This window comes from Herpailurus yagouaroundi, unplaced genomic scaffold (genome assembly GCF_014898765.1).
Source record: "Herpailurus yagouaroundi ecotype Mexico unplaced genomic scaffold, PumYag 196, whole genome shotgun sequence".
NCBI lineage: Eukaryota > Metazoa > Chordata > Mammalia > Carnivora > Felidae > Herpailurus > Herpailurus yagouaroundi.
In genome coordinates this window covers 29666659-29694190 of record NW_024412427.1, presented here as the reverse complement: position 1 = coordinate 29694190, position 27532 = coordinate 29666659, and the positions used below count along the sequence as shown (strand labels likewise).

The 27532-nt window shown below is 48.3% G+C and overlaps 1 protein-coding gene across 3 annotated transcripts in view; it reads right to left on the bottom strand.

The window, feature by feature from the left end:
- Positions 1-27080, bottom strand: part of BANF2 (BANF family member 2) — a 50641-nt gene extending 23561 nt beyond the window's left edge. The window contains exons 1-3 of one of the 3 annotated variants that reach the window (XM_040447776.1): positions 26913-27080; positions 25173-25338; positions 22368-22489 (exon numbers count right to left, since the gene is read on the bottom strand). The gene's annotated coding sequence lies outside the window, so the exon portion shown is untranslated. Of the gene's footprint in view, positions 1-16558; positions 16770-22367; positions 22490-25172; positions 25339-26912 lie in introns of those variants that run through there. The other 2 variants (XM_040447775.1, XM_040447774.1) reach the window with 2 other exon arrangements.
- Positions 27081-27532: the final 452 nt, after the last annotated feature.

The window sequence follows — 27532 nt, the reverse complement described above, 5'->3', positions numbered from 1 at the left end:
TTGCCTCTTTTTTCCCTTGCTATGTTCATCTGTTTCATTTCTTTTTTTTTTTTTTTAAGTGTTTGTTTATTTTAGAGACAAAGAGGCGAAGCACAAGCTGGGGAGGGGCAGAGAGAGCTGGAGACAGAATCTGAAGCAGGCTGCAAGTCTCCAAGCTGTCAGCACAGAGCCCAACGTGGAGCTTGAACCCACGAACCATGACACCATGACCTGAGCCGAAGTCAGACACTCAACCGACTGAGCCACCCAGGTGCCCCTGTTTCATTTCTTAAATCCCACATATGAGTGAAATCATATCTGTCTTTCTCTGACTGACTGACTTCGCTTAGCATAATACACCATAGCTATATCCGTGTCATTGCAAATGGCAAGATTTCATTCTTTTTGATGGCTGAGTAATATTCCATCGTATATAAACATCACATCTTCTTTATCCATTCATCAGTCGATGGATATTTGGGCTCTTCCCATAGTTTGGCTATTATTGATAATGAACATTGGGGTGTGCATTTCCTTTCGAATCAGTATTTTTGTACCCTTTGGGTAAATACCCAGTAGCGCAATTGCTGGATCATAAGGTAGTACTACTTTTAACTTTTTGCAGAACCTCCATACTGTTCTCCAGAGTGGCTGCACCAGTTTGCATTCCCACCAACAGTATAAGAGGGTTCTCCTTTCTTTGTACCCTCGCCAACACCTGTTGTTTCCTGTGTTGTTGGTTTTAGCCATTCTGACAGGTGTGAGGTGATATCTCATTGCAGTTTTGAGTTGTAGTTCCCTGATGATGAGTGAGCACTAACTCCTAAAACATGAGCTTCTGTGTCCTTCACGTCCCATGGAAAGAGCCTCTGGCAACTGCCCCTATAAGGGGTTACCTATTGTCTACCTCTGTTCAGCACAGGCTGTCTCTAATTCTGGGACCAGCACCTCTCCTTCCGTGGGCATTCACTCTTTTCCAAACCTCAGTCTCTATCTTCCCAATACCCTGGTGTCAGGGGGCAACCATGTTCAGGCCTAGACAGTGAAACTCGTATATCATTTTGGCCACCGCAAATGGTTCTGAGACGGGTGCATTCTCTAGCCCAGCCCAAGCTCAGTTGGTAGGACAGGAGTACAAAACTGCTGGTGACGACCTCTGCCATCACCCGTATCTGAGAACCTGCCTAGGAAGGAAGCAACATGTAGGAAAGCAGATCTGTGAGAAGGAAAGAGACAGAGTCCCAGTACTCATTTGCAAACCTGGATCTAGCTGTGCCTGAAGGCACCGACTTCTGGACTTTTCAGTGGTATCAGGCAATATTTCTCACTTTTGTTTAATGCAATTTAAGTTGGGATTGTGCGATTTATAACTAGTATACCCCCAGTGTTCATTCACTCATTCACTCACTTGTTCAACAAGTGTTTGTGGTATACCTTCCATGCACTGAGTACAACGCAAGGTACAGAAGCATTCTCATTCCACCCAGAGGCCTGGGGCAGGATTAGCCCCACAGCTAGGCATCAGGGGTGGAAAAAAATCATTTTTCAATGACCATTAATGCTCACCACTCACAAATAAAAGCAATATTTGCCTTCCTTGCCCTTAACTCCATTAACTCCAATTCTACAATGGCAAACAAGATTCCTCTGCTCCTTGGTGGCTGTCTTACACATGACCCTTTAATTGTAAATCTTTCTCCTGATGCATGCGATGAATACCCAAATAAATGCAAGGATTCCTCAGAAGTTTACTGAGCACCATCTGTTACAAGGCCTTGAGTTAAGTCTGTGAACATGTAGGAAAAAGATTTCTGTGTGCCTGTCAGAGAAAACCTCAGTGATGAGGGGGAACGTTCCCAGAAGCAAGAGGTCACCTCTTCAGGAACTGTAAAGGAGAGGGACGACTGTCTTCACAGGCCAGACTTGAAAGGTCAGTGTAGGTGTCCTAGAGCCCTCTGGGGTATGCTGGATTGAGGGTAGGAGACCTGAGTCTCATCTCAGCTCTGCCCATGAACTTGGGCATGTGACCTTGGTCAAGTCACTTCCATTTCATGTGTATAAAGTCAGAATGTTGATTAGCTGGACCTAATCGTTCTGATCCCTCCCAACATTGTGTGTCTATGTTAACTTATGCCTTTTTGGTGGTACAAAATTCATACAGGTTTGTCATCCCTTTTCTGCCATTTTCAGGTCCAAAAAGCTCTGATAACCAGAAGATTGTTTTGTTTAAAAAAAAACACAAAAAACGTTATTTGGCAGCAAAACCTGGCCTGGACCAACATAAAGCTATTTATAGTCTTTATTATCCCTCTTAGTGTGAATATTTATACATTTCACCACAAGAATATTAATGGGTTTGTTTACAGCATACTGAGCCAGACTCTACCAGGAATGTTCTATAACACATAGAACCAGCACCATATTGCCTTTCTAAAATTAAAAAAAAAAAAAATCTGAATTCTCCAAAACTTCTAGCCCCAGTGGTTTAGACGTAGGTTTTATAGACGTAGGCTAAGATCACTGTGCCTGCAGCCAAAACACCCTGCAACAATCTCTTGCAGAAGGCACTTGTCTCCCCGGCTTGTTCACACTCCTTTCTTGTCCATGTCACTAAGGCTTCAACTCCCTCTCCCTGAATATCCTGTCTGTGCTGGATAGCCTCTGTCTGGATGGTAGTTCTAACTGGGACATTGCTGGTTACATCTTTGCTTCATGAAAACATTTCCTGTACTTTGGAGCCTTGTTCTCTGCAAAGGACCAGGGTCTGAGCTAAGAAAATAAGTCACCTAAGGAATGGTTGAGTATATTAGCTACCCTCTGTGGACAAGACATCTGCATTTGTAACGGATTTGGGGGGCTTATTTTTATCTTTTTTATTTTTATTTTTTTGAATTTTCTTGTGTATTTATTTTGAGAGAGAGACAGAGAGAGCAAGCAGAGAAAGGGTACAGAGAGATGGAGAGAGAGACCATCCTAAGCAGGCTCTGCATTGTCAGCACAGAGCCCAATGCAGGGCTCAAACTTGTGAACCGTGAGACCTCGACCTGAGCCAAAACCAAGAGTCGGACACTTAACTGCCTGAGCCACCCAGGCGGCCCTGTATTTTTATTTTTAATTGTGAGAAAATACTCATCACACAAAATTTACCATCTTAATAATTTTTAAGTGTACATTTCATAGTGTGAAGTCTATCCATATAGTTGTGTAAGCAATCTCCAGAACTCCTTCATATGCATTAAATTCTAACTGCACCCCCCCCCATTCCCCACACCCCCAGCCCCTGGAAACCACCATTCTTTCTGTTTCTATGAATTGGATACCTCGTGTAAGTGGAATCATACATTTGCCTCTTTGTGACTGGCTTTTCCCATTTAGCATAATGTCCTCAAGGTTCACCCACTTTGTGTCATGTGTCAGATTTTCTTTTTAAGGTTGAAAAATATTCCATTGTGAGTATATACCCAATTTTATCATCATTCATTCATTGAGGGACATTTGGGTTGCCTCCACAATTTGGCTATAGTGAGTAAACCTGCTATGAATATGCCTCTCTCTGCTATTACAGCCCCAGAGAGATGGGGAAAGCAATGTCATCTTGGGAAGGGAGAGGATTTCCCCCTGGAAAGAAGAAAAAAAAAAAGGGGACAGCCTATCTCTTCTGCCTCTTTCTGGAGAAAGCTTGTTCCATTATCCACAAGAGAGAAGACAATGTCTGGGAAGTCGGTAATAGGGGCAGGGGACTTGGCCTTCCCTCTCTGGGACACAAATCCTAAAGTGGGCAGACATGCTGGATTCTAGAGGGTAACATCTGGGATACCAGCTCGGCTGTGAAAAGGGTGTCTGAGACCTAGTGGCCTCCTTCCTTGGGCGTACCCAGAGACGACAGGAACAGGCACTTTCCGAACGTTTGGGGCGGTGGTGCAGCACTGTGAACAACGGCTAGATAGATGAGCCTGCGCACAAGGCAGAAGATACCGCGAGGGCTGATGGGCTAGCCGAAGCCTGGAGTCAGAAAGAAGAGGCCCCATGAGTGGAGACCTTACAACCAGGGCAAAGGTTCACGTCACAGACTCCAGAAGTGGGTGCCAAGATACCCCTAAAAGACCAGAAGGGGCTAATCACTTGTGTGGACCAGAGCGGCCACACTGCCACAGGATCAGACTATTGCCTTGCAGATCCCATGAGTATTCAAAGCCCTGGGCCCCATAAGGACCGATCAGCACCTCTCCCCACCCCCACAGCACAAATCCCCTTAGGGAAGGCAGGGAGGGGCAGAGGGGTCCCTAAGGAAACACACTTTCCAACACAGACTCTTTAAGGTTTGCAACTGAAAAGACAGAGTAGTAGGTCCAGAGCCCGTGGACCAGCTGATATGCCCATCCCCCAGCTGCTTGTGCTGCTGTTTATGCTTCCAGGGGTGGCTCTTTCCAGAGCAGAGTCTCAGCAATGGAAGCCACCACGCCTGGAGACACCTGGGAGGTTAGAAGGCCCAGGTCCTGCCTGAGGGTGGCCAGCGACCTCGGACCTTGAAGTAGAAAAACCCGATCCCCTCTTCTCAAGGTGGGACCAACTCTCCGGCACCACTCTTGTTCCAGAACGCTCATGGCGCCAGGTGGAAGCTGATTCCAGCCAGCACCACAGCTTACGGAGCTCCTGCTCGCCTGTTTCCCTGCCCTGAGGGTTTATCATGAGGGTAGCCAGATTTAGAAAGTAAAAATACAAAATGCTCAGTTAGGTTTGAATTTCAAATAAATAATAATAAAAAAAAACTTATAGGCTAAGTACGATCCCCAAGTATTTCATAAAACAGACGTACCAGGGGCGCCTGGGGGCTCAGTCGGTTAAGCATCTGACTCTTGGTTTCGGCTCAGGTCATGATCTCATGGTTCATGGGCTGAAGCCCTGTGTCGGGCTCCATGCTGACAGCATGGGGCCTGCTTGGGGTTCTCTCTCCTTCCCTCTCTGCCTCTGCCTCTCCCTCTCAAAATAAATAAACTTTAAACAAAAAAAGAGACAGACATACCAAAGAGGTTATTCATTGATTATCTGAAATTCAAATTTCACGGGGAATCCTGCATTTTTTTTTCAGGCAGCTCTCTCCTACACCTCCGACTCAGCAAAAGCCCCTAAATCTGCCCACACCCCCGACCCTGGGCTGCCAGGTGAACTACAGGAGTCAGAAATTCTTTCTGTTGGGCTTTCCCTCCTGGATCTTATTCCACTTATGCCTCCCCGTCTGGATCTGATGAAAGCCGCAGACTCACAAAGCTTGTAGCTAAGGGGGAAATGGCATGATAATACATGGCTAGGGAGATAATTGCTGTAGGACAAGATATCACTCAGAAGTCGCCTTGAGGCAAACACTAGTTTGGACGTCAGGGCGCCCCTGCTCATCTGGAAAGAACGTCTGGTGCCAGCAGGGCTCACCCTGGGTCTGGGAACCGAAACAAGGATTGTGGGCAAGTGGGAGAAATGGAACCAAACAGATGTGGTTCGGGCAGGGACACCTGCTACCATCGCTGCTGTCGGCCTTCTGAGGCCTCTCCTGGAGAGGAAAGAGCGTGGGCTTTGGAGCCCCCCGGATCTGAGCGACATCCCAACATTGCCTCTTACTAGATACGGGGCCCTCTTTGCCCTGCGGGCCTTACTTTCTCCACCCACTACGTGCTTGCCTCTTTCTGGCCGTAGTCCCACAGAATCCTCAAAATTCATTCGGCAGCACTGGGAAATTGTTTCTGTTTTGAGACATGGAGCAACTAAGGCCCAGAGGGGCAAAGAGGGTCCCGTTATCTAGTAAGAGGCAACATTGGGATGTCGCTCAGATCTGGGGGGGCTCCAAAGCCCACGCTCTTTCCTCTCCAGGAGAGGCCTCAGAAGGCCGACAGCAGCGATGGTAGCAGGTGTCCCTGCCCGAACCACATCCTCTTGGGGGTTCACGGTTCCCTCAGCCGGCACCTGTGGCTCTCCCGGCAGCTGACGCGTGCCAGCAGATGGATAAATGCTCAGGAGGCGTGTTCCAGGTCACCTCCAAGATGTCCCCAGAGGGGTCGAGTCCCGATGGCTTATGAGCAGAATTAGTGGCCTCTCCCTTCCTGTTTTAGCTCCTCGCTCTCCTGCTTGTATGACCTGAACCCCTCCCGAATGAACTAACTGCACTTCAACTAGGTTCTCAGGGTTGGTGACAGGGAAAGCCAGCCTAAGAGAGCAGTTAGTGCCTCTCTAGGTTCCCCAAGGCATCATGGGAAGTTCTTTCCCATGTATTACCTCATTCACCCTGCTCTCCCTGTGAGGACGTGGGTTCTGTGATTGCCCCCATTTTACAGATAAAATGCTTTCACCGACCCAAGGCATTGCCGGGCCTCAAACCCAAGTGAGCCTCAGACTAAAATCTGCATTCCCAAGTGCTGAGTCGTCAGGAGAGGCTTCTGCTGGGTTTCTGGGCAGTCATTTCCTCTCCTTCCAGCTCTGCACTGCATTCTTTCACTTGGGTGCAAATATGAACTGGGGCGGCTGGCCGATGGCCAGCACGGGGACGTCTCGTGGTATAGGGGGAACGGTGCAGTTGTATACTATCGTAAGCACTGCACTGGTCCCACCCTAAGATACGTGAGGTCACCATGCCATGCGTCTTCCACCTGTACTTTGTCAGACAGCACGCTTTAGGCCTAGATTCAGCTTTCCTTGATTCCTTTTGCTCACATTTTATGTACCTGTCCTTGTTTCCTGGTCCTCAGCCTAGTGGTCCTTCTTCTAAGGACCCCTCCCATTCTGCATGTCTCTGGTTGCGAGGGCGTGTGTCTATGTTCTAGGAGTTTCAGTTCAGAAAATGGCCCTTACCCATTTTCCCAAGTGCAAAAAGGTTGGGTAAGTCACCCAAGTGCAAAAAGTCTTCCCCAAAAAAATCACTAGCCTTCTAGGCTCTGGCTTCAGATAGAGGGCCCCCGCCAGACAGTGGTGTTCTTCTCTTTCTGATTTGTTTCCATTCAAAGCCAGGTTCTCAAGGCCATAAAGAAAGGATTTCCCAAAGATTGCCATTGATTTCATTTATTGCATTATTTATGTGAGCAGATAATGAACTGTTTTGTATTGCAAACAGGACTTTTGCAGAGATTACACAAAGGAGTTTCAGTAATTCCTGGAGACCTTTTGGTGTATTGTAGCCATCAAACGATAAGCCTGCCCATTTGTAAACAGCTCTTGGACATGCACCATAGCCACATTCCTTAGGGGAAGAGACTCAGTTCCCTGGCCTGGGCAGGGTGGTGCCCCTCTCCCGCTAAGGACCAGTCTCAACCCTGGATTGTCAGGGAAGAGTTTAGGCTGAAAGAACCTCAATGACTCTTTTGAAATCAGACACTGTTTTGAGCATCTATTAAAAGTTCAGATGAGAGGCGACAAACAGAAATGCAAAGGGTCCAAGTAAATGAAAAAATAAATAAATGAGTGAGGAAAAACAGTGCAAGGGCAAAGATAAACAAGGACAGACATTTGGCATTCATCAGAGAGGCCACAAAATGTGGGGGCTGTGGCTGAGTGCGGTCCCACATCCCACGAAAAGGAGGTAGTCCCCTCTCAGGAACATGGGTCCCGGGTGGCCAGATCTTGCGAGTTATTTCAAAAGAATCTAAAAATGTAGAGTTTTATGTGAAAGCTCCCATTTTCTAAATGTTGGGCAATACTTCAAATACCTATAACACGATGTGGGCCCAACCACACAAAGCCATACCACCAGTTTCTTCCAGAAAAATGTCCAGCTTGCACACATAAATACAACTTGACGTCAAATTTCAGAAGTCTGTGAACCTCTGCCTTCAAGTTTCAAGTGGATGAGTGGTTCTCATCTTTAAACTTGCACATGGTTTGGGGCACCTGGGTGGCTCAGTCGGTGGAACATCAAACTCTGGATTTCAGCTCAGATCACGATCCCAGGGTCAGGGGACTGAGTTCTGCATCGGGCTCCGCGCTGAGTGTGGAGCTTGCTTAAGATTCTCTCTCTCTGCCTCTCTCCCTGCCGCGCGCTCTCTCTCAAACAAACAGACTTGGACATGGTTTCTTGGGAACATGTTCAGACTGTCCCCCATGAAGGTTATCTGCAAACAGGCAACCAACATCCTTACTTCCACTCCCATCTTTCCACTCGGTGGCCAGACGCTACTCCCAGCATCTTCCCTTAAGTCCTCCATGGGGATTTTCATCGAAAAAGCATCTGATGATGGCCGATCCTCAGGAAAATGCAAACCAACACCGCAATAAGGTATCACCTCACTCCCGTTAGAATGGCTATTATCTAAAAGACTGGACACGCGAGTGCTGTAAAAAGGGAACCCTTGTGCACTGCTGGTGGGAAGGTAAACTGGTGCAGCCACTATGGAAAACAGGATGGAAGTCCCTCAAAAAATTAAAAATAGAACTACCAGATGATTCAGCAATTCCACTTCTGGGTATTTATCTAAAGAAAGCGAAAATGCTAATTCAAAAAGATACATGCACCCTCATGTTCATTGAAACATTATTTACAGCAGCCGAGACACGGAAACAACCCAAGTGTCCATGGATGGATGAATGGACAAAGAAATTGTGGCATACACATAAAATGGAATATTACTCAGCAACAAAAGCAAATCTTGCCACGTGCAACATAAATGGAACGTGAGGACATCATGCTAAGTGAAATACGATGGAGAAAGACAAATATCGTATGACCTCACGTATATGTCAAATCTAAAAAACAAATGAATACAAACAAACTGAGCTCATAGATACAGAGAACAGATTGGTGGTTGCCAGAGGTGAGGGGTGGGAGTGGAGGAAATGGGTGAAAGGGGTCAAAAGGCACAAACTTTCGTTTATAAAATAAATAAGTCACTGGGACTTATGTCCAGCATGGTGACTCTAGTCAATAATACCGTATTATAGGGGCACCTGAGTGGCTCAGTCAGTTAAGCACCTGACTCTTGATTTCGGCTCAGGTCATGATCTCGCAGTTTGTGAGTTCAAGGCCCGTGCCGGGCTTTGTGCTGACAGCGCAGAGTCTGCTTGGGATGCTGTCTTCTTCTCTGTCTGCCTCTCCCTCTTTATCTTTCTCTCTCCAAATAAATAAAAATAAACTTAAAAAAAAGATCTTGTATTGTGTATTTGAAAGTTGCTTAGACAGTAGATCTTCAAAGTTCCCATCACAAGAACAAAATCTGTTCCTATGTGTGATGTTGGATGCTAACTAGACTTAACTGTGGTGATAGTTTCACAATATAAACAATTATTAAATCATTATGTTGTACACCTGAAACTAACATGATGTATATGTCCATTTATATCTCAATTTAAGGGGGGGGGGAAGCATCCACTGGTGGAGACATGATTTCCAGTCCATGTAAACCTGGCTGAAAATGCCAGGGTGTGGTCCCCAGTCTCTTCTCTTCCGGAACTTGATTGCTGATGGCAGGTGTGCAACCAAGTCATGCTTGGTGCTGGTCCTGCTCGCGTGAGTCAGATACACACAGCCCACCCTGCTCACGACATCTACTTCTCCACCTGGCCTTTGGATAGAGTCCCCTGGAAGTGACCAAAGAGACACATCTGCCACCCTGCTCTGATACAAAGGAAGACTTGAAAAGCCCTTTGCACATCTTGGGTTCTGAGCCATTGCCGTATGCTCAGTGCTGCTGCCCTGAGTGGTGGCACGGGGGAAGGAAAGAGTCAAGCCAGGGCATTGGCTGGACTTGTGTTTGATATTGGCTTTGCCCCTGACTAGCCAGGAACCTGGACCTGAACCCACCTGTCCATTACCACCACCACATAAGGAGTTCTCACTATGGATAGACAAGGCACATTGAATCCTCAAATGTGTATGTGTGTGTGTGTGTGTGTGTGTGTGTGTCTACATACTCTGGAACTCATTTTTGGCCCACTTAACGGATGACAAAACTGAAGCTCTTAATAACACATCCGTGACTGTGTACTTGGCAAGGAGAGGAGCTTGAATCCTTCATGTTGAGGTTACTGCCAAGTAACCAATGGCCGCCCTCTATGCTTTGCAACTGTGGGCCATCGAGTGGCTTAGAAGCATCACACATGAAGGGCTCAGACCAGAGAGGTCCTTGGAGATGTTGTTGTTATAACCAGCACCTGACCCCACAGCCCTGACGCACAATCTCTGTCTGGATTTACAGAGCACACTTGGCCCCAGGAACCTCATTTCCCCCAGCCCCTCCTGCCCGGCACTCGCAGTGCCCTGGCTGTTGCTCTCTTCCGCGTTTGGCCAACCTTCAAGCCTCTTCAACCTCAAAATGCTGCCATCTTGCCGGTTGGGTGGCTATGTTTTTCCAAGTCCAGACCCACGGGGCTTTCTGCCCCGTCAGTGGATCCCGTCGGCCCGACAGCCCCAAGGGGAAGGTCCCAGGCAGGGGTCTGTGGCCCCTTACAGAAGCCAAGAGCCATTGCAGGGGGTGTCTGAGGGAGAGGAAAGCAAACGCCCTCCAGAGGGAAGGAAAACAACCAGTGCTGGGGGACAGGCCACCCTGAGCTACAAGGCAATGCTTCCATGCAGGATCAGATTTGTCACTGTCACGGCAGCTGGGGAGAAGCTCCATACTAACTAGTTACATTAACTTGCCTAAAGCACTTTCCCCTCCTCTGCCTTAGCTGTTTCATCTATAAAATGGGTGAGGTGGAGTTAGGTTGATAATTTTCTAAAGTGTGCTCAAAAGAACATTAGCCTCTCATCTTCCCCTCACTCTTGAAGATTCGTAGCATAGTCCAGCTTATTCAAGGCCCTGACAAGTCCTGTGCAGCAAGCAACTGATGTCTTGGCTTAAGGCACCATCTTCTAAGCTTCCTGGACCAGAAAGCTTTTTAGGTGACACCAGTTAACATCCCTTTGGCCAGTGTTCTGCGGAACATGCCTTGGCTAATTCTCAAGTCTTTTCTGGTAGTCTCAGCTCCTGAGTCTGTGCTGGGGTCCAGAGGGCCTGGCTGGCTACGGGCCGCCTGGAATTGATAAGGCTCCTGCCCTCTGCTTCCCTGGCCATCACAGAACATCTGTTTTGCATGGCCAACTGTGGCGAGTTCTTGACTTCTCAAAACCTCTCTCTCCTTTCTGATTTCTGCACCTTTCCTGACTGCCTTCCACGTGGCTTGGGTGGGGCTGGCCTCACCACCTGGCTCCAGGAACATACTTGTGACCTAGGCCTGGCTGTTGAGGTAAAACATCCTCCTGGCCATCGTGATTGGTTTGTTACAGGCATGGCACTCCAGTGGGACGAACCAGAGAACTCTGGCACTTTTGCTGGGAAGGTTTGGAAAGAACTGGTGCCTTCTTCCTGGCATGGTTGCAAAGCAGGGCGTTGTCTCTTCCTCTATTGTGGAAGGGCCTGCCAGAGAGATCCCTAGGGGAGGCAGAGCTGATGACGGGGGCAAATAATGCCTTGACAAGATCACCAACGGGCTGGATCCAGGCTTTCCTGAAGCCATGGCACACTCACCCATCCTTTTCCACTAAACTATTTTGAGTTTGGTTCTAACCTTGTAACCGAAAGAACCCTACCCCACCAATTTTACAAGCGGTGTGGTGGGAATCCAATATTAGCGGAAAGGGGGAAGGGACTGTAGAGCTTGACGAAGCAGTGTGCGGGAAGCATCTGGGAAATGGAGTGGATGGTTCCCTTGGCATCGTGTGGGACCAGGCAAGAAAGGACTGATCCCAGGGACCCTGGCAACAGTGGGTAATGCTGAACCCAATGGAATGATGCACCAGTGGTAGTGTTCCAGGCCAAACCTAAACATGGGCCGGCCCTGACAGAACACACGCCAACACAGCCTTGACCGTGGTTCTGATGGTCACAGACCCTCAGGCTTGGCATCTTCTGGGAGCTTGTTAAGAATGCAGAGTCTTAGGCCACACCTCAGACTTACTAAATCAGGATCTGCATGTTAACAAGGAGCCCAGAGGTGCGTGTGCACAGCCCAGTTTGAGAAGCACCACTATGGGGTTATTGGTAGTGACTGTGGTAGCATGCCAAGATGGCCACCATCAGCTCCTTCCTTCCTGTTTGCCTGCCCACTGTGGGGTGGGCAGTGTCTTCGTGCCTTTTATCTGGGCTTGCCCAGGAGTTGCTTGGAGCAACAGAATGCAGTGCCCTGGTGGTGCCAGTACTATGTTTCACCCCCCAAGAGCCTAGCAACTCTGCATCATCCCTCAGAAGCCAGCTGTCATAAAGTCTGACTACCCTGAGACCTCCATGCTAACCACATGGAGATGCCATATGGAGGCCCTGTGAGTTCCAGAAAGGTGAGGGAGTGACCTTCGCCAATGCCATGCAGAGCTGAGTCCTGCCCAAATTCCTGACTCATGGGATTGGGAGAAATAATTGATCATTGCTGTATTAAGCCATTAAGTTTTGGGTTACACAGCAAAAGCCTACTGAAGTAGCGACTATCTTTTCTCTTGCAGGGTGTTCACTCGCTCTAGACCCTGCTGAGCACATTCCGCCTGCCAGATGCTGTTCCAGGCACTGTTCCAGGTCCAGGGTGAGTGATCGTGAGATAGACAGCACCCCTGCTCTTGCAGGACTGAGGTTTTTGTCCAGGAAGATGGCAATAGGCAAGAAAACACCCAAATACAATGCAACGGAGGAATGTTTGTCCCCTCCCCTCCCCCTCCCCCAGTATTCATACGTTGAAATCCTAACCCCAAGGAGCGACAGTAAGAAGACAGGGCCTTTGGGAGGTGATTAGGTCATCAAATGATTAGGGTGGAAGAGTCACGCATGCGATTAGTGCCCTTATAAAAGGAACCTTAGAGAGGTTCCTGGGTGGCTCAGTTGGCGAAGTGTCCTACTCTTGATTTCAACTCAGGTCATGATCTCACGGTTTGTGAGATCAAGCCCCATATCAGGCTCGGTGCTGGGCATGGAACCTGCTTAAGGTTCTCTCCTCTCCCTCTGCCCCTCCCTCCTCTCTCACTCTCTCAATAACTAACTAACTAACCAACTAACTAAATAAATAAAAGGAGCCTCAGAAAGCTCTCTTTCCACCACATGAGGTGACAAGGAAATGGCTGTCCACAACTTGGAAGCAGATGATCACCAGAACCCTCCACTCCTGGCCCCCCGATCTCAGACTTCTAGCCTCTAGAACTGTGAGATAAGCCCCAGTCAATGGTGCTTTGTTACAGCAGCCTGAACTAAGACACACGATAATGTCTGAATTTAGGAGCAGTTTGGAGTGGGGCTGGGGACAATATTAGACAACACAAGGAAGGCTGCTCTGAGGGGATGCACCTGATCCGGGTGGTGACGTTGAACAGGGGCAAACCATGCAATGACCAGAGGGAAGGGTGATGTTGCCAAAGCCCTGAGGGAGCAATGTGGCTTGTTGGAGGCATAGGCGGTGGTCTGTGGGGGGCGTTTGGGGGGAGGGGGGAGAATGAGGTCAAGAGATGAAGTCCCAAAAGTTGGCGGGGCTATAGCTACACTGACCGGTTCAGTGGCCACGAGCCACACAAGGCTATTTAGGCCAAACGTAACATAAAATTACAATTTAGAACTCAGTTCCTCCGTCCCACTAGCCACATTTCGAGCCCTTGAGAGCCATACATGGCTCGTGACTAGCATATGGGACACTACAGATGAGAATATTTCCCTCAGTGAGGAAAGTTCTATCAGCCAGCGCTGGCTGTAGAACAAACCAGGAGTCGACCAAGGTTCAAGGTCAGACCACGTGCCCTTGAGCTTGGCACCTCATTAAATCCCTGGAGGTGCTGGTTTTCCCCAGGATGAAATGAGGCTCCCGCAGCCCAACAGTGGGGCTGAATTATCCACAGCAAGATATCAAGTCCACAAACAGTTGAACTGAGGTCTTACTGGGAGAGCATGTTCAAGGCTTCATCCACGGTAAACTGGCAGCAAAAAGGCCTGTTTAACTGACTTCTTTGCAACCTCATTTAGGCTGCCAATTTGGGGCTCCCTGATGTGAAAAAAAGAACAGAGCGTGGCTACTATTTCAGAGCAATGCGCAGAAGGGAAATTGCTACAATTAGCCAAAGCTGATTTTGATTAGCATATTTTCTTCCTCGGCGCATAACATCTGTTGGTGTGGAAACAGTCACTCCATCTTGTCCCGTCAGAGCGAGAGGCATGGGCAGTGAATGAGGCAGGCCCACGGGGAGCCCGACAGCAGCCGGGACGAATGTGAAGAGGGGGGTAAAAGAGCCCCTGAGGAGGGGCACCTGGGCGGCTGTCGTTTGAGCATCTCTTGATTTGGGCTCAGGTCATAATCTCAGTTTGTGGGTTCGAGCCCCGCAATGGGCTCTGCGCTGATGGTGCGGAGCCTGCTTGGGATTCTCTCTCTCTCTCCCTCCCTCCCCCCCGCCTCTCTCTCTCTCTCTCTCCCTTGCTCGCTGCCCTCTTTCCCTCTCTCAGAATAAATGAATAAACTTGAAAAAAAAATTTTTTTTAAGGAGGTAAAATAGCCCCTGAGGAACTGGGCAAGTTACCAGAAGTTTGTCCTTAGGAAGGATAAATAGGAAAGTGTTCCCCTCTCCCACCACCCTCCCCGACCCTGCTCAGGCTGGGGGACGGCAGCTGGAGGCTGCACGCTCTCCTTAGAGTCGGCCACACCGGCATTGTCATTTGCTGTTGGTGGCGGCTCCACAAGTTCTCTACCCCTTGGAGCGGTTACCCAAACATCCTCATCTGAGAAATGCAGACGATGACACCCACGTGATGGGTGAGGGGCGGATTACGGAAAATAATCTCTGTGACCACATTCGGCATACAGTAGGTGCTCCATAAATGCTGGCTGAATCATAATCTTCATAGGAAAGAGTTTTGGGAGAGGGAGAGAGATGGGCTGAGGGGTGTGTGATTAGCACTCAGGCTGGTTCCAATCCTGTCGCCCCTCATTCATCCATTCAACAAACATTCATTCTGGGAATTGGTCTGTGGCCTCACACCAACCCCCTAGAACCAGCCTGACCACCGCTTTCCTATCTGGGGCCCAGCAGATTGCTGGAGCTGGTCTCTATGGTCCCTTTAGGCTTTCCCCACTAACAAAGTTTGTAGCCGTCCTGGAAGGCCTGACCCATTTGGGTTCCAACATGGGAGCTTAGCAAGGTTTCGAGACCCAGATCCTGCAATCTGGGATTTGGAACAGCTTTTAAAGATCTTTTGGTTCAGCTCCTGACTGATCACAAGGATCCTGTCCCAGCCCTGCTGACGGAAGGTACTCGGTTTGCCTGGATGCTTCCAAAGGCATTCTTACTGCCTCGCAAAGCAGCCCATTCTATTTTCAGCGCGCTCTAATCTACGGATACGCTTGCCTGTATATGGAGCGTATAGAAATTCTAGGTTAATGTCCCTCTTAGAACACGGCACCCAGCACAGAACATAGTTCTCAGTTTCCATATCTGTAAGATGAGCACAAAAATACCTACTTCATCTTCCTAGTGGCAGGAACTCAGAGCAATAACAGAGATAGGGGGTCTGATACTAGTAGGCGCTTGTTTGTTCCTTCCCTTTCCAAACGAGGGCTGTTGCAAGTGGAGGATGCAGACCCCTCTGGCTCCAGCCTCTAGACCATTCTTTTCCTTCGGTGGGGCCTGGGATGAGACGCAATGTTCCCAGCAGGCCTGATGGACCACTACGACTTGGACTCCCGCGTGTGAGGGAGAGGATGGCAGTCAGCTCTCACAAGAAGACAAACCACCCCGGGGTGCGAGGCGTTCTGCGCCCTCTGGTCTCTCTGGCGAATGGTCCCCTCTGGATGCAGGGAGCCAACGGACAGACAGACAAGGCAGCGGGGAAAGCTGGCTCTGCCTCCTGGTGCCCCTGCTCGGGTCCCCACTGTTGGCTGTTGAAGGCCTGGGTGCTGGTGTCCCAGCTGGGAAGAGCCAGCATCCTCCCAGAGAGAGGGCCCTGCACCCCACCCCCGCCCTCCTCTCGGTTGCCTACTCTTCCGGTGTGCGAACCCATCTACCAATTTCCCAGGATGGTCTCAAATCTCTCACTGTCCCAAGAGGGAAGGAAGAGATTCGAGACGCCCAGCGCCACTGGCAGTGGGATTTCAAAACAGCCAAGGAGGGAAGGCACAGCGTACAGAGAGGAAAGTCGTCATGCATATGGTGGGGGGCGGGGGGGGGCTCGCATCCCTCCCATCGCCAGTGAAGCTACACCTGCTCCCTCTGCTGTAAGGGTGTCGCTGGGCCGATGGCTGCCTTTCTCCCCAGCTGGGACCCAGAGCGATCCTCTAGTGGATGTGCCATCTGGGAGCCTGGCCTCCCTGCTCCGAGCCTCTATCGAGCACTGAGATGACCTTTGCCCAGGCAGCCGGGGCAGGTGGCCGACTGGGGCTGGGTGGCGATTAGAATACCACTTCCTCCATTTGGCAACCCTGCCGAGAGAGGTCTGGAAAGGGGTGTCTGAGTCAGGTGAACTAGCTTCCCCAGACAGGCTCGGGCTTGTCCCGGCACACTCCCGGTCACCAGATCGGATGAGCCGCTGTGAGTATGAGACCCTGGGGGGCTAGCCCGGCCAGCCATGGGCTGGGTCTCTTTCCATGGTTCTCAGGAAGTGTGAATACTCACCAAGAGCGCCTGGCGGGTCCGTGCCACAGGTCGACTTGTCTCCGTTGCCCTGGCCCTGTTAAGTGCAGGTCAGCCCTGGGAGGGTAAACTCACATATCCTGGGCCCAGGGGCAAGTGAGGCCTGAGATCCTGAATGGGCCACATTGTGATGTCACAGCACTGGGGTCCCCCACAAGGCCTGCTGTCCCTGCTGGTATCAGGGGACAGGGAGCTGTTCCTGAAGAAGTAATACATCTGATTGGCACTGTTGGAAAAAAAAGCAACCACCCTGCTAGGGCTCATCAGCCTGGGAGGCCCATATCCCCATCCTGCCTGGTTGGGTCAACATAAGTAACCCAAGTGCCTCTTTTCATTTTTCCCACACATTGACTTACAGAGGGACCCCCAACCCTTAGCTCTTCCTTTGCACATTTTCTATGATTGATTTGAAAGTCCAAGGCAGACCCAGGACTTTTCCCCCACCGCCCACCTGGTGTGTTCAGAGTGCAAGCAGAAGAATTTCAATATTAGCTCAGAAAACAAACAGGAACATGTAAATCTCCCCCACCCTCTCTCTTGAGTCAAACCTGTCGCATGCCTTTCAGGGTATCTTCTATAGTTTATACGCCCATGCTGCTCTCCTCGGCAGGTGATTGGTAATTAGGTACAACTTCCAGTGAATAAGCCCCCAAAGGGAAGAAAAACCCACAAAAAGGGGCCAAAGTCTAAAAGGTTTCTAGAAGTTCTGTCCCCTTGCTTCTCTGGTGCTTCAGGTTGGGAACGGGAAGCATTCTAACCAAAGAGAAAATGGCCTTGCCTTGGAGACGATCCTAAATTTTCGAGTCTGAAACAGTGGTTTTCAAGCTTTGGGGGTACATTTGAATCACCTGAAGGCTTGTTAAAGTACAGACCCCCCCCCCCCCAGATTTCCTGATTCAGTACATCGGGTGTAGGACCCAAGAATCTGTGTTTCTAACAAGTTCCCAGGTGCTGCTGCTACTGGTCCAGGGAGTACCTTTTTTCTTTTTAACGTTTATTTATTTGAGAGAGAGAGAGAGAGAGAGAGAGAGACAGAGCGTGAGCAGGGGAGGGGCAGGGAGAGGGAGACACAGAATCCGAAGCAGGCTCCAGGCTCTGAACTGTCAGCACAGAGCCCGGTGCCGGGCTCGAACCCACAAACTGCAATATGACCTGAGCCGAAGTCGGACGCTTCACCGACTGAGCCACCCAGGCGCCCCCAGGGAGTACACTTTAAAAAGTATTGCTTGGAAACATAATGCTGCTGGTCTTCTGGGTTTGATCCTAAAATAACACTGCCAGCTGATGGCAGTATTCAGGGCTGGCTGGGGAACAGAAAGAAGTCCTAGCTTTGGGGCCAAACTCTCTGAGTCCTAGGTTCAACCAGCCTGCTGTATTGAGGGTCTACCTGTTCACGGCCAGTGCTGAGCCATGTTGGGAAGGCACGGCTCACGTCTGTGCCCTGCCCATAGCCTCTTGGCTTTACCATTTCTGTGCACAAAGGTAGCCTGACTTCCAGCCGCCAGCGCCTGTGTCCCTTTGTCCGGGGGCTCTCCTCAGCTTCTGGAGCCCATCCTGTCTACAGGCAGTGCGGCTGTGAGCCCAGGAATCAAAATCTCCCCAGGAACCTCCTCAGCCAGTGACGTTTAGGGATTGGTGGGTAAATGCCCCACCTCCTTCCTGCTCAGGTGGAGTCACTGGGAAGCACGCTCTACGCCATCTCCCAGGGGTCGCCACAGGACAGAGCCTCCGTTGCCCAGTGGTAACTGGCTTGATAATACCCGATCTTGCTGCCCCCCCTCTCCTGGCCCACCTCCCCGCCTCTCTGCCAGAGTTTCCCGGAATTGCCTCTAAATAAGCAACTTGCCCTTGAATCTTGCTTTCAAGGTCTGCTTCTGGGGGAACCCAGATCAAGACATCATGGATAAGGAATGGTTTTTGTGCTTGATAAGTTCACATTTACAGGAGGGAAGACACATAGTGTGGCTTAGTAAAATCAGGAATTTCTGGGAATTGCTGGTGAGTGTCGGGTCTCCAGGCAGATGAGGCATTCTGCTGGTTGCCCTTAGGAGTGTCATCAAGGGCCTCTTAACGCAGTGTAGGAGCTCAGATGACACTATCAGGGGGAGGCCAGGGGGAAGAAGGGGCCTGGCAACCTGGCCCAAAGGCCTTTTCTTCCACACAGGCAGGCCTGAATGGGGTACCTGCAGGGGACTGATTTGCTATGCAAATTCCTCTTGCTTCCACCTCCCTGGACAATTTCTCTTAAAATATTAAAATAGGAATATGGAGGTGCACCTGCACCATATAAAATATGACTCTTGTTAGGTTTGGGGGGCTGTCAGAATCTGGGGGAGGGGTTGGTAAGGGTCTCTGCTGGCCTGATAGCATTAACACGCTGTCCTAGGTGCCCACCCCCATGCCATGGTTGTGTCTAGCCTCACACCTGCGCTGTAGCAGGATTGATCCAACTCATCCCTTGCCTTTGCAGTGGGCGTGGCCCCCCAACTCATCCCACATACCCCTCCTCATCATCAGCGTCTGTCCTCCAGAGAACCCCCACATACAAACATACAATCCAAATGAAATCACTCCACGTGGCATCAAAACACCCTTCAAAGCAAGTCCCTGGCCCCTTCAGTCAGACACTTACATACAGAAGTTATGGAACGACCAGTGAATGGCCCCATTTGCTCCTTGGCCGGGCACCTTCACAGATCATTCTCAGGGGACCAGGCACCCCAGAGTTCTTTCCCCCCATTTCAACTTGGCTAGAGGGAGAACAAAGCCTATCATCCTGCAACATTGTGTTAATGATATTATCAACCTTTTTGGCATTACCCAAGACTCAAAAAATAATGGCTACCAAACAACCATGAGCCTGGCCTCTAGACAAAAGGATCATGTACATGAAGGGCCCCAATTCCGAGACCTCAGCACAGAGCTAAGAGATGAAAATGGGGGCTCAGCTTGTGCCTTCAAAGACAACAGTCTCGACGTCCATCTCATATTTTACACTCCCAAAGCCACAAAAATGCCTTCGACCTCATCGTTTTATTTTGTGATTAATTTGTGACATAATTTAACATATGGGAGAAACATGTACATTCATGTGTTAATTTCAGTGCCTTTTTTTAGAAATGTGGGAAATTGGAAATCATGTAAATGTCTGAAAGAGGAATGATTGAATAAATTGTAGAGAATCCCCATGTTGGAGTATTAAGACCATTAATAAAATGATCATTAGGACCATGGGGAAACAGAAAAGAACGGTATTATTAAGTATAAATTTAAAAGGCAGAGTCTACAAACAATTACAACTATGAAAACACTTGCCTGTGAAAAAATACTCAACATCACTAATGACCAGGGAAATGCAAAAAAACTAGGGCACACTCACAAGCATGGCTACAATCAAAAAGAATAGCAATACTAAGTGTTGGTAAGAAGGTGAACTTGAACTTCCATACGTTGTAAAATAGCACAACCACCTTGGAAAAGTGCTTGGTAGTTTGCTCTAAACATACAGATCTACGAAATGACCCCACAAATCCACTCCCAGGTATTTACTCAAGAGAAATGAAAACCCCTCCAACCGTTGTACAAAAGTGTCCATAACTGCTTTATTCACAACGTCCCCCAACCAAAAACAACGCAAATGTTCAATAACAAGTGAATAACAAATTCTTGTAAATGTTTATAACGGAACATTAGTCAGCAATGAACACAAACAAAGTCCTAGTGCCTACATGATCATGTGATAAACCTCAAAGACACCCTGAACAGCAGAGGCCAGAGACAAAGGGGACATACTTGATTCCACGAACTTCTGGAACAGGTAGAACTAGTCTAAGGCAGCAGAAATGTTTAGTGATTGCCTGGAGGTGAGAGTGGGGTGGGGTGGGGTGGGGGATGGACTAAAGGGATAAGGGAACTTCGTGGTGTAAAGGGAATGTTCTAGATCTTTAGTATAGTGGCACTACTCAGGTACATATATTTGCCAAAACTTGTCAACCTGCACAGTTAAAATGTGTGAATTTTAAAGCACATAAATTATACCTCAATAAAGGTAAGAATATGTGTGTGTGTGTGTGTGTGTGTGTGTGTGTGTGTGTGTGTGGTATGTGTATATATGACATATATATTACATATCCATACATTCACATATGTAGTCATATCAATACACACACACACACACACACACTGCTTGCCCTGGAGTAAAACCCAAAAGGAAATACACTAAAATATGAAAAACAGTTGTGTTTCATTAACGACATTATAGATGATTTCTTTTTCACTTCTTAGAGTTGCCATAATTTTACCTGTGTGGTCCTATGGTAGAATAATAAATGTTCATTTTTTTTTCATCGCAAATTTCTGGAAGCAAGCACTTACGGTGATGTATATGACACACTAGGTTTTTATTGAATATGTGTATGATGACTCCTATGGATTTCTTTTCCTGTATGTCCACCAATCTAAATCTTCAAGCCAATATCAAATCTCACATCTCCTACTGAACCATTCATAATATCCTTGTCAGAAACAAAAACTGTCTTATATCATCCACCATCTCTTCATATATTGTTTCTCTTTAACCACAATCGTCTGCTCACCAAGGGCTGGAATAATCTTTATTCTTTGTATTCCCAACAATCCCTAGCACAGAAAAAGCACAGAAATTTGGAGAAAATAGATCTGAGCTAGCACAGGTCACTATGTACAGTGGCACAGGCTGTGCACTGCACAAACTCTGAGCAATGACACAAAAGGCTCCCCCTGCTGCATGAATAATGCCCTCTGGAGTTGTGCAAACAAAGTTCTTGGTCAGAGTCCCTGTTTAGTTTTGTGACCCTGAGGAAGTTACCTCCTGAGCTTTGGTTTCTTTATCTGTGTAATGGGAATGTTGAGATGATTGAATCGAGATAGTGTGTGTTCAAAGCCCTGTGCAAACTATGTGTTATCTCTACAATGTTAGATGTGATGATTCTCATAATAAATCTGGTCACTGCCTTTACAGCTTGCTCATTACCACCACTTCCTCATCAGCTTTTCCTCAATTCCCTGAAATTGTCAAACATGTTCCTGTTTCAGGGCCTTTGCACATGCTGTTCTCTCTCCCTAGAAGACTTTTGTGCCCACATCTTCTGGCAGATGGTTCCTTTGGGTGATTCAGATTTCGGCTGCAATGTCACTTGAGGCTTTACCTAAGCCTCCTAAAATAGCCTCCTCCCCGCTGTCATTTACTATCTTGTCACCCTGTGGTATTAATATCTGAAATTATTTTATTTGTTTAAGGCTGATTGTCCACCTCCCATCCCAAACCTTGTTGTGTAGAGGGTCTATGTCTGTTTTGTTCATGCCCTATCTCAAAAATCATTTACTGAATGAATGAACAAATACTTATTGGTAAGTAGGCGACATGCCGTATTTATTCAGTTCAGTCTGTCAACTGTTTTCCAAAAACCAGAGACTGTGAGGCAAACACGGCTTGTTCCCACCTCTGCTGAGAGTGGAAACCCACCCTAGTGGCTGAGGGAATCTGGCTAAGATGTGCCCGGCAGCCGCAGGTCTGAACGTTTGCCGCTGACGCTGTGCCGGGTAAGGCTCCAAGTCAGCCACCGTGTCGTGAGGACACGGGGAATAAGGAGGGCATTGTGCTGCCCACGGAGACAGATGGTTCCGAGAACGGCTTGGGAAAGCACCTCCCTCCGACTGGACACACCTCTCCCAGCCAGGTACTTTGTTCCTTTCTCTCTTCCCTTTTTCTTTCCCCGACTGTGAGCAAGGATTTCAGGCCAATCAGCCTTACCTTTGTTCCTCCTAGCTCTCATTGTGGGGTTTCTTTAAAGTTCTGTGTTGGCATAAGCTCGGTCAGCGCCACGGTGGAATTTTCTGATCCATGCCAAAGATGGAGCTCATTAGTTTCCTTGCCTGGAAGAAAGAAAACACTTCTTTAGGAATTGGCGTGTTTAGCGTTCTGCTGAAGGAGGGTGAGGCCCACTTGCAAGGAAGTTTAATGTAGGTTTGTAGGTGGGTCATTTAGGAAAAACCAGTGCACTGCAAGGTGCTCACGGGCCTGCAGAGACCCCTGCGTGTTGCCCGCACCGATGGCTACCCACTGTCCACTGGCTGAGTGCAGGGCAGGGCCCTGGCAGACTTAACCAGAGGCAGGAATGCACCCCCACTCCCCTTAAAGTGCCCACCCAGTACTTTCTAGAAAGTTCTTCTGCCATCTCCTTCCCTCCTCTTCTGAAATGTGCATGATTCCTGGAGAGGTGACTCCTGAGGTCCTGCTTTCCAAACTGGAAAACAGGTGGGTTATCCCCAGTGCTGGGAACTGATGCCACCAGATAAAGAGCCAGAATCTTTTCATTTTATTTTTAGTTTTTTTAATGTTTATTCATTTCTGAGAGAGAGAGAGACAGAGCATGAGCAGGGGAGGAGCAGAGAGAGAGATGGAGACACAGAATCCAAAGTGGGCTCCAGGCTCTGAGCCAGCAGCACAGACCCGGACGTGGGGCTCGAACTCACGAGCTGTGAGATCATGATCTGAACCGAAGTTGGACGCTTAACCGACTGAGCCACCCAGGCACCCCACAGAATGTTTTTATATAATGGTAGATAATTTAAAAGCTTATATTAAAATGAACTTTGTGTATTTATGAATAGAAAATGGTGTAGAAGGAAAAAAGTAAGAAATATTACCTTATGGGGTTGGAACTTCAGATGATTTTTAAATATTTTCATGATATTTTTCCTATATTATCTGCACTATGTATAGTATTCATATATACTGCTCTGATAAAACTAACAGTAAAATTATTTCCATTTTTAGAACATCTGCTTTTGTGGATTTATTTTGGAGAAGAATGCAAAAATACATACATGGCTATTTATGTATACCTGAATGACATCCTAATACAGATGATTTAGAGCCCGGAATCCCCACCCCCCGCCCATCCTCAATATCTACCTTCACCCTCCCCTGTGTTTAGAGTCAGTTTGCTGCAAATATTTAATAAGAGACATTGCATTGAGGGGCCTGGGTGGCTCAGTGGGTTAAGCGTTCAACTTTAGCTCCAATCGTAGTCTCGAGGTTCATAAGTTTTAGCCCCACGTCGGGCTCTGTGGTGACCGCTTGGGGCCTGGAGCCTGCTTTGGATTCTGTGTCTCCCTCTCCCTCTCTCTGCCCCTGCCCTGCTCACGCTCTCTTTCTCTCTCTGTCAAAAATAAATCTTAAAAATAAAAAGAGACATTGCATGGTAAGTCAGTAAGACTTTAGCGTGATTTAGTCTGAGTTCATCTCCCTCTCCCTCTCTCTCTTCCACACACACACACACACACACACACACACACACACACACCACAGATAGTTCCTAGAACTCTGCAAGAATCCATGGACTCCCAGTATAATGACACTGGAAGAAGAAACCAAAGTTGCCTAAATTAAACCAGCTAACTGATTTCTGCCCAGGCCTGGATTTTTTCTGACGACAGTGACCATTAGCAGTCTGAAGAGGAATGTCAACGGCGTTACAGGCAATGTTCTCATCCCACCAAATCTAATTTTTCTGCAGTGCACATTCAGATCGGTGGAGACTGGGTGGTCATGCTGAGCCAAGACAGGCAGCTTGATGTATGAGCTGGTTGGGGGGCCTGCCAAACCGAAGCAGAGGACTCAACTCAACCGCCCTAGCAGGCTCTTTCTGAATTTCTCATACCTTTTTTTTTTTTTTTCTGCTTCTGGTTAAAGACCTTCTTCAAAATTCTCACTAATGATTTAAAAAAAAAATCTGATTAACAGAGTTTGAGAAGAGCCATGCGATGATTAAGTGGTTGGGAAAAGACGTGGAAGAAAGGCTCAAGGACCCATACTTTTGAAGTCTGGAGGGGAGAACCTGGAGGAGGGTATAGAATAATGATTTTTAAGTGCCAGGCACTTACTAATCAACTGACATGCACTCTGTGAACACTTAGCAGATGCCAGGTCTTGAGCGGGGTGCCTTAGCTCTGCCCTAGACCTGGGAAGAGTAAGGGTTTAAAAAGTAAGTACACAGTGACGTGGGAGTGATTTAAGATCGACAAAAGAGGGATGCCTAGGTGGCTCAGTCAGTTAAGCATCTGACTTTGGCTCAGGTCATGATGTCGCAGTTCTTGGGTTCGAGCCCTGCATCTGGCTCTGTGCTGACAGCTCAGAGTCTGGGGCCTGCTTCAGATTCTGTGTCTCCCTCCCTCTCCACCCCTCCCTTACTTACTCTGTCTCAAAAAATGAATAAACAGGGGCGCCTGGGTGGCGCAGTCGGTTAAGCGTCCGACTTCAGCCAGGTCACGATCTCGCGGTCCGTGAGTTTGAGCCCCGCGTCGGGCTCTGGGCTGATGGCTCAGAGCCTGGAGCCTGTTTCCGATTCTGTGTCTCCCTCTCTCTCTGCCCCTCCCCCGTTCATGCTCTGTCTCTCTCTGTCCCAAAAATAAATAAACGTTGAAAAAAAAATTAAAAAAAAAATGAATAAACATTAAAACAATTTTTTTCTTAACACCAAAGAAAGGACTTCCCCAACCTGAAGGAGCTCATTGCAGAACTGAAATCCCAGGGAATCCAGAAGGAAAAACGTACGACATAGGCCTTTTCTAAGTTTTTATCATCGTCGAAGAGTCGTGATTCCTGCACACAGACTCTGCCAGTGAACTCTGGTGCCCAGTTGTGTCAGAGAGGCCTTGACATGAGGGTGGGGAGGAGGACTCTAGCCAGACGTTTTCTGGAGGAAACGGTTCTGTGGGTTCTGGAAGGGCAGAGAGAAAGCAGGTTCGCTCCAATGTTGCACCTCCACCAAGAGGGGGCCTGGCAAGCTTAGCACCTGATTCTGGAATGAGGGGCCACAGGCAGCTCTTGAAAGGTGGGAGCAAGAGATACTAATCAGAAGTGGGGAGAGCCTCCTGGGGGCTGAGGCACAGGGTGGGCGCAGATAGGAATAGCCACAGCTTGGCGAAGGTCGCGGCCAGCGGGCTACGGCATTCCACGAAAGTCTGGCAGAGAAACAACGATTTGATGTGGTGGCTCCTGAGGGGGCGAAGGCAGGATGGAAGCAGTAGTTTGGGAAGGTTACGTTTGCTAAAACTGAGCAGGATGGATGGGAAAGAGAAAGAAAAAAAAAAAAAGACGTTCAGGTCTTCTCACGGTTCCTCTGTACCATTTCACTCTGTTTCTTTGGAGCATTTACCACAAGCTGAACGTTAGTCTAATGAATAATTGATCGCCTGCCCCCCTCTCTATCAGACTCTAAGCTCAGGGAGCATAGGGTGTTATTGGTCTGGTTCTCTGCGGAATTCTTAGCACCTAGCAGAGACTCTCGTGTGCAGTAATGCTCCGTAAGTATTTATTGAATGAATGAGGTAAATCAGGAATGGGGCGGGGGGCAAAATTCTGGAGTCCTGAGGTCTCACTGCTGGTAATCACAAAGAAGAGGCAAGATGTCTAACCAGCTAGGCTGGTGAAGGATGCTTTGTGCACATGGCTGGAAAAATGAAGCCCCGTCGTGCGTCTAACTCAGTGGCTCTCAGGCATTGTCCCAGGATGTCCAGTGAGAGGCATCTAGCCCTGCCAAGCTGACCTCAGGGCCACGAAACATTACTCACGACTGGTACTTCCCATCGCAGACTGAGGAGGGTGATTCCAGACCCCAGAGGGTTGTGTTACGGAAAGATGCCATTTCTGGCGTCTCCGAGGCTTATTCAACTTTGTCATAAGTGCGAAGTCTTGAAGAGCTACTGCACTTCTCTGAAGTCACCTGCCACGCATGCTACTGAGGGGAGCAATAACACCACGTCTCTCTTGTGGTTCGAGTCAGGATCATTTGCAAAGCATTTTAGAAACAGGCAAGTGCCAGATAAACATCATCCATCTATTCCCCCCCGCCTCCTTGCTTTCTTTGGGTGCTCACAACCAGCCAGTGGGTTAGTCCTCATTTTTACAAAACTCCTAACTCCAAGCTCCCTTCCAATGTCACCCACACAAAACCAAACACTCTTACCAGAGTTAACTGTTACTACCACTAGCAACCGTAAAAATGGGTGATTTAGGTTCACGCTTACCATCTAATTTCTTTGTGTAAGTTCTATTTTTCTTTTGACAGTTATTCTAGCCCATCTATAGAGATTTTTCTTTAAGTGCATAATAAAATTCCTCTGACTTTAAGTAACACTACTGCAAAACTTAAATCATCTGGGGTATCATAGGTCTTCCGCTCTAGTTTTTGCAAAAGTTGAAATGTGCTGCCTGTGGAGTGGAGGGAGCTGCGTTCTCTTCTAAGACTTTTGAATCTTAAATTTGTGTTTAAAAGCACCCAAAGGGCCCTACCTTCATTCATTCGCTCGTTTGTTCATTCCTTCAAGAAATGTTTAGGAGTTCCTGACCGACACGGTTGGTGGCTTCTCACATCCGGTCTGCCATTCCTGTGCATCTCAACAGCCTCTGATCGCAAACACCAGCAACCTTCTTCTCAGGACTTCGTCCATAGCGTGGGCTGGAAATAGGAGTAGCCTTCAACCAGTGGTGGATAGGAGCTGGTAAATAAGTACCCAAGCTTCCTTGCTTCTCAGTTTGGGTGACTCTGAGGCATAGTCCACACTGTCTCCCAGAGTTCCCTGCTGGAGTTAAGGCTTCAGCTGCCTACAGAGGAAATGTGCTGACCAGGCACTGCTCTTTGGCCATCTTCCCTTCCTGTCTCACTTCTCCACTCCCTTCCTGGGGACTCCTAGGATCACCTTCCAAATAAACTGCCTTCGCTCAAATCTTTTCCTCAATGTCTTCTGGGGAGACCCAACCTAGGGTGAGTTTGTGCCAGAATCAAGGCATTGGGCTAGGTGTTCAAGGAGCATCGTGATGCATCAGATTGAGCTACTGACCCCAACAAGTTCAAAGTTCACACAAGGAATGAGATGTGTGCAGAAATGTCAACATGAGCACGTACAACATCT